The 14150-nt window shown below is 49.4% G+C and overlaps 1 protein-coding gene across 2 annotated transcripts in view; it reads left to right on the forward strand.

Annotated features, from left to right (window-relative positions):
• Positions 1–13025: 13025 nt before the first annotated feature.
• Positions 13026–14150, forward strand: part of LOC142467954 (uncharacterized) — a 51601-nt gene continuing 50476 nt past the window's right edge. For both annotated transcript variants that reach the window (XM_075573974.1, XM_075573973.1), the window contains exon 1: positions 13026–13164. The gene's annotated coding sequence lies outside the window, so the exon portion shown is untranslated. The remainder of the gene's footprint in view (positions 13165–14150) is intronic.

Genomic DNA, 14150 nt, shown 5'->3' on the forward strand with positions numbered 1-14150 from the left:
GGGTGACGTCATGGCCGCGCCCCCATCACTCCCCCGCCACGCCCCCCCCCCGGTCTTTTGGTCTGCAGCTCCCTGCAGACCGGGGAATCGGCTGCACGCGCCGCCAGTCTCGCGGGCGTGCGTGCAGCGCAGGTACTGGGTCCTCAGCCTAAGGCCTTGGACATGGTGCAGTGAGCGGCGCTGACCCAAACTGAGGCGCGCGCATGCTTACCAGTGAGCCCCTGCAGCCGCAATGAGAGCGGCTTTAGCAGGGGCTCGCGCACGCTTGCAGAAGCATGTGTCTTAACAAATCTTTAGTTTCGGCGCTCACAGGAGCGCAGGGCCGGTCACGTGAGCGGTTCGCCCAATGAGGGTGAACCAGCTCCGTGACATCACTGGCCCGCCCCCCAGACACGCCCATGGACGGCGCGCGAACAAAGGCCAGGAAAAGCACCGCTTTCCCTCAGCCTCAGCGCGCTTCCGCATGGCTTCAGTGTCTATGGACTAAGCCTAAGGCCTCAGACATGGTGCCGCAGACCTCACGGAAGTGTCCGCATGCTGAGTGATCAGACAGCCTTAAGGCAGTGCTCGCGTCCATGCGGCGTGCGGGGGCGTGCGCGCGGAAGCAGGAGGGGGCGCACGTTGCGTGAGAAATCAGTTAAACTGATTTCTCAGCCCGACAGGCCGGTCAAGTGAGCGGTTCGCCCCATGTGGGCGAACCAGCTCCGTGACGTCACTAGGAACGCCCCTTGGAACGCCCCCCACAGCCCGTCCACCATGGCCAGGGAAAGCACCCACTTTTCCTCAGCCTCCGCGCACCTCCGCACGGGAGAAGGCACCATGTCTGCAGCCTAAGTGTAAGGATTGTGTACAAAGATCAAGCGCAAATACTGTATTAAAGATAGTGTAAAATAAATGAGAAAACAGCGAGAGGTGTTAATACTGTCCTGTGATGGATGCAGCTCCTGAGATGGATTCCATCCAAATCCATAGCGGCAGTAGAGGCAGATGATCGGATGCACACTCACATCCAGGTAGGTGTATATATTAAAAACAGAAAGAACACACAATAGTGCAATAGAGTAAGCAAATGGGGGGAAATTCCCATACAGTACCCAGATGGAGTCCTACTCACATTTAATATGAGTAGTTAAAGCCTTGTGGTTGTTAGGAGTAACTAACTCGGGTTGCAGATCACCAGGAGGATATGGAGGAGATATCCAAAATATGGAAGAGAGGACACAAGATATAGTGCAGATTGCTTTTATAGAAAAATATATATTACAAAATCAGTAGCACTCACAAACATAGATGGGTTTTGAGCATTGGGACCACACTGGGTCATACAGTGAAGGGAAGTCCAGCACTCATTCTTTCTCAGGAGAAGCCTCGTGACGGCCATCCACAGCAGTTGCCCGGATCCAAGGAGTCAATCCTTGGTGGACAATCCCGCATGGCACACCAAAGTTCAGCACACCACCTACGTCTGAAGAGCCGCCCTACGCGTTTCGTTCCTGCGAACTTCTTCAACGGGCATGTATATACATGTCCCTTGAAGAAGTTCGCAGGAACGAAACGCGTAGGGCGGCTCTTCAGACGTAGTTGGTGTGCTGAACTTTGGTGTTCCGTGAGGGATTGTGTGTTTTCTTTCTGTTTATAATATATACACCTACCTAGATGTGAGTGCGCACCCGATCATCTGCCTCTAAGAGTAGGGATTGACATATATATACAGTATCAAGAATTGTTGGTACAGAACTCAAATGTCTCCACAACTATGTAGCTGTAGATTTGGTAGTCAAATAGACCCGCACTGTATCAACACGGCATGGGATATCTATATAACTGGATACAACTGTGTCTTCTGCTTACAGTATGTTGGACAATTCAAATGTACAGTTAACAAAGAAAGAAAAGTAGTCTAGGAAAGACTTTCGGCCCTGGAAGAGGCGTGGTGCACGCGAAATGCGTGTCGCTTTCATTCAATCCTGAGGCAGGCAGGAGGATGAACGCATCTCCGTGTGAGTCCGCAGCCCACGGTGTGCGACCTCCGTGAGAGATTTGAAGTTCAGATTATCATCATTTAGGTGATGTAATACTGAGATTGGCAATACTTAAGCCATATACATTTAGGTGATTTACTGGGGGCAGAGCACCAGCTATTTCTTTTTTCAAATAAAATGTTTTACCAGGAAATAATACATTGAGAGTTACCTCTCATTTCTAAGTATCCCATGTAGGAGTTTTTAATAGGGACCCTTCTCCTTCTTTAGCTCACTTTCCATCTCTAGCTCATTCCACTTAGAATAGGGTTTAAGTAGCTGTGTAAACCTTAGGCTGCGGTCCCACTAACTACTGCAGCGCACGCCGAGGCCCAGTTCCTCCGGTCCCAGTCCCTACCTTGTCACGCACCTTTCCCCAGGGGTGCGCGACAGGTTTTCAGGCAGGCAGGGGAATTTGAGATTGGCATTTGCGACGGAGGCGTGGCCACGCCCCCGCCGGCGGTTCAGCCAATGAGGGCGAACCAGCCGCGGGACGTCATGGCCACGCCCCCGCAAACCTACCGCCACGCCCCCTCCCGTCGCAAACGTTCTCTCTCCCCGCAGATCGCGGTGTAGCGCTGTGCACGCGCCGCCCCCCCTCCCCCGCCGCCGGGAGCGCGTGCCACAGTGCTGACTGGGGACTCAGCTTTAGGCCTCGCATTCGCACGTCCGAGTTTGCGAGCCTCTGTCTGCTGGGCGATGTGCGAACATCCCCAGCAGACAGAATGACGTGATTGGGGGCGTAACTGAAATAAGTGTGCTTGTGATTGGCCGGCGCAGTACACGTGACGCGGCTGCCGCTTGAAATTTCAACTTCAGTTGAAAGCTCGAGCTGCAGCCGCGATAACGCTGCACTGCGCCGCCGGGGGTCGTTTTCTGTGTGAAAGCTCCCACAGAACACAGCGAAAGAGCGGCGAACGCGCGCACGCACACGTAAGCGCGCACGACGCATCGCGTTCTGTTTGAGCGAGGCCTTATTCTGGGTAGAATGGCGTCATAAAGCTAGCTGATTCGGTTACTAATATTAGAATTCGGCAATCACTGCTGAGCCAATAAGATTATTACAAATATTGCTAATAATCACCTTGTGGTCCGGTGGATCAGAACACTGCAGCCCAATTGTTACAACAACATACTATTTGCATATTCGGAAAGCAATTGTTACTAATAGTGAGACCATTATATCCAGGTCCCATTACCGCCTGCATGGCTCATACCCTCCGCTATTTATGATGAATGAGCATTCGCAGGGAATTTTTAGCTCGCTGTATAATTTCCCTAAACTGCTACTGACTCTAGGACTAAACTTTTTGTTAATTGAGGTGTTAGTGATACCTATATATTAGGGTTATTCATCATCCCTTGTGGTGTTTTAAATATCACCTATCGCTTATATTAAAAGTTATGTTTTAATTACTATTTTTTCTGTTCTCCTCTGAGTGATCATGACTGCTTGCCCGTAGTTTGGTTGGACCGTTTCTTTCTTTCTTAGGCCTCGTCCAGGGTGGCGCTGAGCGGGCGCGCTCACGCTGGCCGCGATGAAACACATCGCGGCAATGTGTGTGTCCAGCGTGAGCAAGCGCCTGCGCACGCTCGGTGCTCAGAGCGAGCAAATTTGAATTTGCCGCTCGCAAGCGCGTCACGTGAGCGGTTCGCCCAATGAGGGCGAACCAGCTCCGTGATGTCATGGCCGCGCCCCAAGGCGAGCGCGCGCCTAGCCAGCCATGAATCGCCCGGCCGAGCAGGGCAAGACGCACGAGCGCCAGCGCGCCCGTTCCCTGCCTGGCCACAGCCTTAGCTGTACATGATATTTACCCCATATGCCAGTCCCACTAGATGACCAAGGGTTCTCTTCAAAAGTTTGTGGCTACAATGTAATGCATGTATATCTTTCTATAGCGCCATCCATGTACATAGCGCGTCACTGCAGTACATTGTCACACAGTTACACAGTCACACAGTTACACAGTCACACAGTTACACAGTCACACAGTCACACAGTTACACAGTCACACAGTTACACAGTCACACAGTCACATAGTAGATGAGGTTGAAAAAAGACGTACGTCCATCAAGTTCAACCTAAGCTAAATTTAGACAACAGATACTTTATCCTATATCTATCCTTATTGATCCAGAGGAAGGCAAACAGAAACCTCAGAGTCATATCATCCAATGATATCTCATAAGGGGGAAAATAAATTCCTTCCTGACTCCAAGAATTGGCAATCGGATTAATCTCTGGATCAACATCCTTCCCATGTATACTTATTTGGTAAATCCCTGTATACCTTTCCTATCTAAAAAGACGTCCAACCTTTTTTTGAACAAATCTATTGTATCTGCCATCACAGTCTCCATGGGTAATGAATCCCACATTGTAACTGTAGCATTTTAACTGTAGTAGCTCACGTGATGTAATAATATAACACACTAGCTGATATACCCAGCGTTGCCTGGGATGTAATGTTGTCGCTCCCCCTCTCTCTCCACTCCCTTCCACTCTCTCCCCCCTCTTCACAGCGCTCCCCCCCCCCCCAGTTCACATCTCCGATTCCTCCCCCCCCCCTTCAACGCTTCGTTTCCCGGTGTGAAGCCGGTGAAGGTAAGGCATTTGTGACGGGCATTTTGTCCTAGTAATGGGGGTGCACAGCGGAGGTGGTAAGCAGGGTGCACAGCGGAGGTGGTAAGCGGGGTGCACAGCGGAGGTGGTGAGCCTGATGAATTGTTGACACAGTAATCGTGGTGCACAGCGGTGGCAGTGAGCGTGCTTATTACTGGGCCATTGGACAGTAAGCGGGGATCGGGTGTATATAGAAGGGGTGGCGAGAAGGTGATTGTTATTCGGCGATTTGTGAGGGCTGCTGAGCGCAGGCGCGGTGGGATGTAGTCGGGCATTGGCTGCAAAGTGGAGACGGTGAGCGTGATGTTGTTGGGCATATTTTGTAGGGGTAAGCGGGGACATAGAGGAGCGGGCGGGAAGGTGGGGTGCAAAGCGGAGGCGTGATAGCGGAGCGGCCGGGAAGGCGGCCATTTTGAGACAGTAAGCGGGAAACGGCTGTATATAGCGTGATGGGGAGAGGAGCCGGGGTGGGGTGTAGTCGGCCATTTGTCAGGCCTGCTGAGTGGAGGTGCGGTGGGGTCTGCACAGTGGAGGTCATGATTTGTGAGGGGTGTACAGTGGTGGCGTGGATGGGTAAGAGGGGAGGTGGACAGCAGAGGCGGTTATATTGATGGTGTGTGATGTTGAAGGAGGTAGAGAGGTGGAGAGAGGGTTTGAAAGTGAGGTGTGTGATGATTGAGGAGGTGGAGAGGTAGTAAAGGGCGCAGGGAGAGAGAGGGTTGGAAAGTGGTTTACAGTTACCAAGGTCGATGGGTGAGTCCGCAGGGGTGATCCCAGGGGGCTAGGGTGAGTCCGCAGGGAGAGAGTGTCAGAGGCTATGCTGAGGGCTCAGTTTAAGCTTCACAGTCTCGGGTGACAGTCTCAGGGGGTATGGTGAGTCTGCAGGGGTGAGAGTGTGTGGCAGTATGTGTGTGTGTTTGTGTGTGTCACAGTGGAGTAGGTGTGTCCGTGATGTCAGCGTACCTCGTGGCCAATGAGAGGCGTGGGGAAGGCGGGCGGACCGACGGACCAATGAGATTCCCCACATCTACTTACAATCAAACACTTTTGAGTTTTATATATATAGATAATGAGAATAAGCGCTTCAGGCATAAGAGTAACAATACAGGGGCGAGGAACAGTTTGTGAACCACTTGGGATTTTCACATATTTCAAACCTGAAATGTTATTAGATCTTAAGTCCCAATAATAGCTACAGATAACCTGATCAAACAAATAACACAAAAACATGATACTTTTTCAACATTTATTTATCCACAAATGATTCAACATTCAATATCCATGTGTAAAAAAGTATGTGACCCTTTAGATTCAGCACCTGGTGGCGCCCCCTTTAGATTCAGTACCTGGTGGCGCCCCCTTTAGATTCAGTACCTGGTGGCGCCCCCTTTAGATTCAGCACCTGGTGGCGCCTCCTTTAGATTCAGTACCTGGTGGTGCCCCCTTTAGATTCAGCACCTGTTGGCGCCCCCTTTAGATTCAGTACCTGGTGGTGCCCCTTTAGATTCAGCACCTGCTGGCGCCCCCTTTAGATTCAGTACCTGGTGGCGCCCCCTTTAGATTCAGTACCTGGTGGCGCCCCCTTTAGATTCAGTACCTGGTGGCGCCTCCTTTAGATTCAGTACCTGCTGGCGCCCCCTTTAGATTCAGTACCTGGTGGTTCCCCCATGACCAGCAATTACTTCAACTGCGCGTTTCCTGTAACTGCTGGTCAGTATCTCACATCGGGTTTGAGTTATTTTGGCCCATTCCTCCTTACAGAACTGCTTCAACTCTGACATTTCAGGGCTTCCTTGCATGGACAGCTCGCTTCAGGTCCTGCAACAACATGTCAATGGGATTTAGGTCTGGACTTTGACTAGGCCAGTCTAAAATGCAGAATTTATTTTTCTACGGGCATTCTTTTGTAGATCTGCTTGTGAGTTTAGGATCATTGTCTTGCTGAATGACCCACTTTCGCTTCAGCTTCAGCTTCTGGACGGATGGCCTGACATTGTCCTCTTCTGATACTATGCAGAATTCATGGTTGTGTCAATAATGGGAAGCCGTCCGTCCAGGTCCTGAGGCAGCAAAGCAGCCCCAAACCATCACACTCCCACCACCATGCATGACGGTTGGGATAAGGTTCTTCTGTTTGAACGAAGCTTTGGTTTTCGCCAAACATAACTTTTCTCACTGAGGAGAAAAAGTTCTACCTTTGACTCGTCTGTCCAGAGAATATTGTGCTCTATGGCGAACTACAGACAATAGCAATGTTCATTTTAGAAAGCAGTGATTTCCTCCTTGCCATCCTTCCATGAACACCATTCTTTTTTTCAGTCTTTTTGTGATAGTTGAGTCATGAACACGCACTCACATTAACCAAGGCGAGAGTGGCCTGCAGATCCTTGGATGTTACTCTGGGGTTCTTTGTGACTTCTTGGATGATTTGGAGGTTTGTTCTTGGAGAGATTTTGGTAGGACGACGGCTCCTGGGTAAAGTGACTGTGCTCTTGAACTTTCTCCATTTGTCTGACAGTGGATTGGGCGAGCCCCAAATCCTTAGAAAGGTTTTATTTAACCCTTTTTTAGACTGACGAGCATCAAGAACTGCTTTTCTGAGGTCCTCAGAGATTTCTTTTGATCAAGGCATGCTGCGTTTCCACACACCTGAATGGCGAAGACCAAACTCACAAAGTTTCTGATCTTTATATAGGGTGGGGCCTCCCAAACTCACCCCTGAAGATCTGCATAACTATTTAAACACCTGATTGTAATTATCCCCTTTATATAGCTGATAAAATCAGGGGTTCACTTACTTTTTCACATACCCTGCCTGTTAATTACTCATTGTTTGTCTAATTCATACATAATGTTGTTTAAAAAGAAATTGAATTGGTTAATATAAACCCTATTGAATATTTAAGAAAAGACTGCTTTTGATTCAAGAAGTTTATCATGTAAAAATGTTGGCATTTCCATAATTATCATTGCGATTCACAAACGCTTTCCCGCCACTGTATGTAACGTGATTGTACTACTTTCTGCATTACTGCAATTCAAATGTAGTAGTCCAGAACAGTACATACCCCCTCCCCCCCCCCCCCTCCCCTGACATCAGTCCTTTTGAAAAAAGCTATTTCGCTTTAAAACTCTGGGACAAGAAAGCAGGTTGGGTGCGGTCATCCTCTCTTCAGCGGACAAAACTATTTTGTGACATCATTGTTGATGATATTGCAGTTTTCTATTAGTAACCCTAGCGCCAATCTATGTGTATCAATGTGAGTGTGTATGTGTGTAAGTTATCCTAATCTGTGTGTATTAGTGTGTGTGTATCTCAGTCAATCTGCTATGTGTGTATCAGTGTGTGTCTGTGTGTATCTGAGTCGGTCTGCTCTGTGTGTATCTGAGTCGGTCTGCTCTGTGTGTATCGGTGTATGTGTGTGTGTGTATCTCAGTCAATCTGCTATGTGTGTGTCCGTGTGTATCTGAGTCAGTCTGCTCTGTGTGTATCAGTATGTGTGTCTCAGTTAGTCTGCTCTTTGTGTATCAGTGTGTGTGTCTGAGTCAGTCTGCTCTGTGTGTACAGAGCACTGTATATGTATGTATGAGTATACTATTGTATGTGTGTATATATATATATACATACACACACACACACACACACACACACACACACACACACACACACACACACACACACACACACACACACACACACACACACACACACACACACACACATGTAAATGATCGAATGCCTGGGTCAAGCCTTATATCTTTAAGTTCATTATGTCCCCATATTAGGCCCCTGTTGGCCCTTGTTAACTGGCCATGTGGTTACATAAAACAGCAGACGTGTCTACTGAGTTCCCCTGTTCGCAGCGCCTGCTCCGAGACCCGGGAGAGGACGAGCAGCGTGATGGGGAATTTGGCCAAGCTCCAAAGAGCTCTAATAAAGGTTCTGAAACTTGCTCATCTTGTTTTAATTAGTGGGTGTGTTTCACACGCAAGCTCGGAGGTGTAAACACAGACCAACACATGGGAAGCAAAAACACATACAGACTAAGAGGGCAGAGGCAGATCCTCCCCCCCGTACCCTGTCTGCAGGGTCAGTATATACTGTATACTGTGTGCATGAAGCTGATTGTATGCAGGTAGGGAGGTGTCAAATCAAACCAGTTTTATTGGCATGATAGAAACATTTCAGTATAGCCAAAGCATGAATAACAGGGGTGCAGCAGGGGTGGACAACTCCAGTCCTCAAGGGCCTCCATCAGGTCTTCAGGATATCCCTGCTTCAGCACAGGTTGAGCCACCTGTGCTGAAGCAGGGATATCCTGAAAACCTGACGTATTGGTGGCCCTTGAGGACTAGAGTTGGCCGCTCCTGGGGTAGGGTATAATGTTTACACAGTACATGGGTAACAGTTACACACAGGGATTTGGGGTTTAGTGGTCGTCCTTTAACCTGTGACAGGTGCTGATACCGTGTGCAGCCAGTTCTGCTGTGGTTTTGACTACTTTTTGGTTCTCTTCTTTTGTATTAAAGTTCTGGATAAGAGCTGTGAGTTTCTCTAGGTGGGCGCTCCTCACTTCAGAGCATTGTGTGCAGCGCAGCAGGAAGTGTTTCTTCTTCTACCTCTCCCAGCTCACATCGCTGGCACAGTCTCATCTCCCGGGGCTTCCAGTTCTGTCTGTGTCTGCCAGTGTCTCTCACACACCTCTCCTAGCGCACATCGCTGGCACAGACTCATCTCCCGGGGCTTCCAGTTCTGTCTGTGTCTGTCTGTGTCTCTCACACACCTCTCCTAGCTCACATCGCTGGCACAGTCTCACCTCCCGGGGCTTCCAGTTCTGTCTGTGTCTCTCATACACCTCTCCTAGCTCACATCGCTGGCACAGTCTCACCTCCCGGGGCTTCCAGTTCTGTCTGTGTCTGCCCGTCTCTCACACATCTCTCCTAGCTCACATCACTGGCACAGTCTCATCTCCCGGGGCTTCCAGTTCTGTCTGTGTCTGCCTGTGTCTCTCACATCTCTCCTAGCTCACATCACTGGCACAGTTTCATCTCCCGGGGCTTCCAGTTCTGTCTGTGTCTGCCTGTCTCTCTCACACACCTCTCCCAGCTTACATCTCTGGCACAGTCTCATCTCCCGGGGCTTTCAGTTCTGTCTGTGTCTGCCTGTCTCTCTCACACACCTCTCCCAGCTCACATCTCTGGCACAGTCTCATCTCCCGGGGCTTCCAGTTCTGTCTGTGTCTGCCTGTGTCTCTCACACCTCTCCGAGCTCACATCGCTGGCACAGTCTCACCTGCCGGGGCTTCCAGTTCTGTCTGTGTCTGCCTGTCTCTCTCACACAACTCTCCTAGCTCACATCGCTGGCACAGTCTCATCTCCCGGGGCTTCCAGTTCTGTCTGTGTCTGCCTGTGTCTCTCACACACCTCTCCTAGCTCACATCGCTGGCACAGTCTCATCTCCCTGGGCTTCCAGTTCTGTCTGTGTCTGCCTGTCTCTCTCACACATCTCTCCTAGCTCACACCGCTGGCACAGTCTCATCTCACGGGGCTTCCAGTTCTGTCTGTGTCTGCCTGTGTCTCTCACACCTCTCCTAGCTCACACCGCTGGCACAGTCTCATCTCCCGGGGCTTCCAGTTCTGTCTGTGTCTCTCACACCTCTCCTAGCTCACACCGCTGGCACAGTCTCATCTCCCGGGGCTTCCAGTTCTGTCTGTGTCTGTCTGTGTCTCTCACACACCTCTCCTAGCTCACATCGCTGGCACAGTCTCATCTCCCAGGGCTTCCAGTTCTGTCTGTGTCTGCCTGTCTCTCACACACACCTCTCCTAGCTCACATCGCTGGCACAGTCTCATCTCCCGGGGCTTCCAGTTCTGTCTGTGCCTGCTTGTGTCTCTCACACACCTCTCCTAGCTCACATCGCTGGCACAGTCTCATCTCCAGGGTCCCTAACCCTTCCTTTCTCCCCCACACTGGGCCTCCTGCCAGGCCTGCCTCTCTCTCCCACGCCGAGCCTCTCCCTTCCGCCGGTGCGCGCCTGAAGCTAGGCCCGCCCGGAAGTGAGTTTCCAGATACTTCGGTTGCAAACCTCTCTTCTCACGTTGCTCCAACAAATACCTTCTGGGAGGACACATTGTTTGGATGAAGATGCTGGCTGCACTTTCTGATGAGCTTTAATACTCTGCTATGTTGTTTCCCCTAATCTAATGTCTTGATCAATTCTTCAAGTGTTTCAGTGAAAAGTTTTGGTGCACGGTGTCTCCTGGCAGCACTCCCTGGCTGATCCTTATCTTGCTTGTAACGTCATATAATCTAATGGTTGATGTGGCAGTCTCATAAATTAATATAAGCAACAAATAGCCCAGCACACACTGTCTGTAGATAATAGAACAAATGAGCGGGATAATGCCAAAAGAGATGAGATTTAATGTGTAACACAAGCCACCATACGCAGAACCGCATACCCTACATCAAAAAACCATAACACGCAATAAACAATCATAAAAATATAATAGGCAAAACCAGAAGGAGTAATGGAGGGGGGAGGGGGCGGATAATACTGTAGGGTACGTGAGCACAAATACAATAAAGGGTCAAGACAACACATAGGTGGGTACAATAGTGGGGAAGTAGCAGGGGGGCCAGGTGTAGGTAGCCAGGTTTAAGTTTGAATGACAGCTTTTATTTACCCTTTGGGGATTTTTACCACCCTCGGCCTTCGTGCTTTGTTCCTGAACGCTGTCACAGGGACAATCCGGCCTCCAGAGAATGAGGGACATGGCTTTTCGGTGTGTTCCATATTTGGGGGTTGAGGCCTTACTTGCCCTGGCGGGCCTCATGTGCATGTTGGCAAGTAACCTTTCCCAAGGTTATATTGTTAAAGCTTTCATAGTACCAACCAGCACAAGGGCCACTATACATCTTCGTGAACACCTGCTGCCACCTTCCCACCCCTTTGAGGCAGTGAGAAAGGGATGTGTGTGTATATACAGTATATATATTGAATGCTTATTTGCTTTCTCTGTTAGAAACAGGACAGAAAGGATACCAATCAGTCTGTAAATCCATAGCTATGGACGCAGTTTGTTAATATCTTAAAGGGAGATTGGGACAGTTTGCTTTTGCCGCAATGGGCCTCACAATGCCCCAGTGCCTCCGACCTCATACCCACATCACTGTGCTGTTTGCCTACGGAGATTTATTCCATTGTAAAACATCAACAGTCCTGGTGTAATTGGGGCCAGTTGAGCCTGAATAAGTTATATCAGAGTTCAGTTTGCTAATAAAATCTGCTTTCCTACAGCTAAGATATTATTTTTTCACTTAACCATGTCATATTGAATATCCACAACATGTGGTTATGATTGCAGACTAAGAGGTGGGGGTTTCATAATCATTTGGGGATCCTGGTACCAGCAAAAAGAGGCCTCATCGATGTGGAAAGGGACCACTTTACAACCCCAGTTATTCTTTATAGGATTGTGGAAATTGGCCGCAGATAAACGGTGCAATGCTTGTTAGTTTGCACAAAGCGGTTATGAGAAAAAAAACAAAAAACGTTAACAATACAATTGTCTTCCTCAAACATAAGTAATCGGACGTAAAGCAAACTTTTTGCTTTAAAAAAAACCACATTTTGTAGAAATTAAGAAGAATTGTCTTTTAATCGGGGGCCTCTAAATGGGAGAAGCGCATTAATCACCTGGTGGAGGGAGAGTGGGTGTTCTGCCTGCGCAAACTCTTGTAGAACGCACAGTGACGTCAGACAGAAGGGAGCAGCCGGAGGAGATCAAACCCCTCCCAGGTCTCAGCTCCCCGTGCTTACATAACTCCAAATATATATATTTATCTGTCTGATATATGTTACCAAAGTTGTCAATCACCCAGATTTGGCAACCTATAACCTATAACCTATAACCTATAACCTATAACCTGCCATTGGTTCAGCGTGCTCCTTGGAGGAACCGCAACTTTACCAAAAGCAACATTAGTAAATTCAGTGATTTACTTTACAATTTTTTTTTGTATAGATAACCTCACCGCTCAACCTAATACTCAAGTACAGTATCAGGCCGCGCTTATAGCGATGGCGACGGTGACGTCAGGCTGCTGTCGCCGGAAAAAGCCAATAGAGAGGACTTCCAGCGATCGCGACCAAGACGTCGCTCCGTCGCGTCGCGCTTACTATAAGCGCACGCGACGTCGGCAATGCATTTGTTTTGACGCGACGTCGCCGGCACTATAAGCGCAGCCTCAATCTAAACTGATTAACCTTATGCAGCTTTTATTGCGTTTTTCAAGGCACTGAAGGGGTTAAGGCAGACGCGTTTGCTTTTAGTCACATGCTGGGCCGACCCTTTTTTTTTTTTGGTTACAGATTTGACAGACATTGAAATTCCTGTTGTGTTTGCTGAGCTTGGGCGGGGAGCACAGCGAGTCCGGCTGTCAGTTGCTACAACACACCGCATTGTTGGGAGTTCCGACCCGGGGCGGCGCCTTTGGGCGAGGCGGCGGAGGGTCAGGTGAGGGATAAACAGCGAGACAGGGGAGCTCCCTGCTGAGGGCGACGGCTGAAAACATACACACTGCACAGAAGGGAGAACACGCCAGGCACACAGGTCCATGTGAGAGACACAGAACGGCCCACGTGGGCAGGGGAGATAATAGGAAAGGAGGCGGTGTAGTGGTTAAGGCAGCTGTGCGCAAAGTGGGGGGGGGGGGCGCTGGATTTTTTTGGGGGGCGAGGGCACTTGCAGAGGCCCCACGCTGGCCTCGCGCTGTTCCCCGAGGCATTTAAATGAAATCCCGGGGTTAGGGTTTCTACAGCTCCAAACTCCGGGTCGTCAGGACGGAGTTCAAAATAAGTCACAAACATGATTTGGGGGGACCCCGCTAAATATTGTTTTTTCAAAGCATCAGTATACGGTACTGTGCGCGTTACCACAACGCGGCGTGTTAACAGTGGCGCAACAATGCAATAGTTAAGGAGATAGCGCGTTATCGCAGGGGTAATAATGTCTGCTACATCTGTATTGTTATACAGTGGCGGCCGCCTTTAGCCTCGTGCGGCCGTTTCAACGCGATTTTTAAAACCGCGGGCAGATGCGGCATGTTCCGGCGCCACGGGCGGTTTCATTGTTTCGCGCTATTAGCGCTGTGTAGCCATGAATGCGGCTGAATGCGGCAAAGTGCGTGACATACGGAAAACATCCCCGAAAAAATTCGGGGATGTAGGAGGATAAAAGGGGCCGCAACAGTATATATGTAAATATATACACACACCTTTGTATACTGGTGTGTATACAGTATATATACACTGACAATGCACAGGCATTCTCAGGATTTAACAAGTATACTGAAAAATCCTCACTGTTTCAGCTGTCCCTTTGGGATTGGCGTCACATTCTGTATCGCTTAGCACGGGATCGTGTGCTACGACTAATCGGCTCATATACATGGGGCCAACCGCATATCCAGAGAGATTTCCATACTGTGTACGTGGATCAAG

Source organism: Ascaphus truei, chromosome 17, assembly GCF_040206685.1.
Source record: "Ascaphus truei isolate aAscTru1 chromosome 17, aAscTru1.hap1, whole genome shotgun sequence".
Classification (NCBI taxonomy): Eukaryota; Metazoa; Chordata; class Amphibia; order Anura; family Ascaphidae; genus Ascaphus; species Ascaphus truei.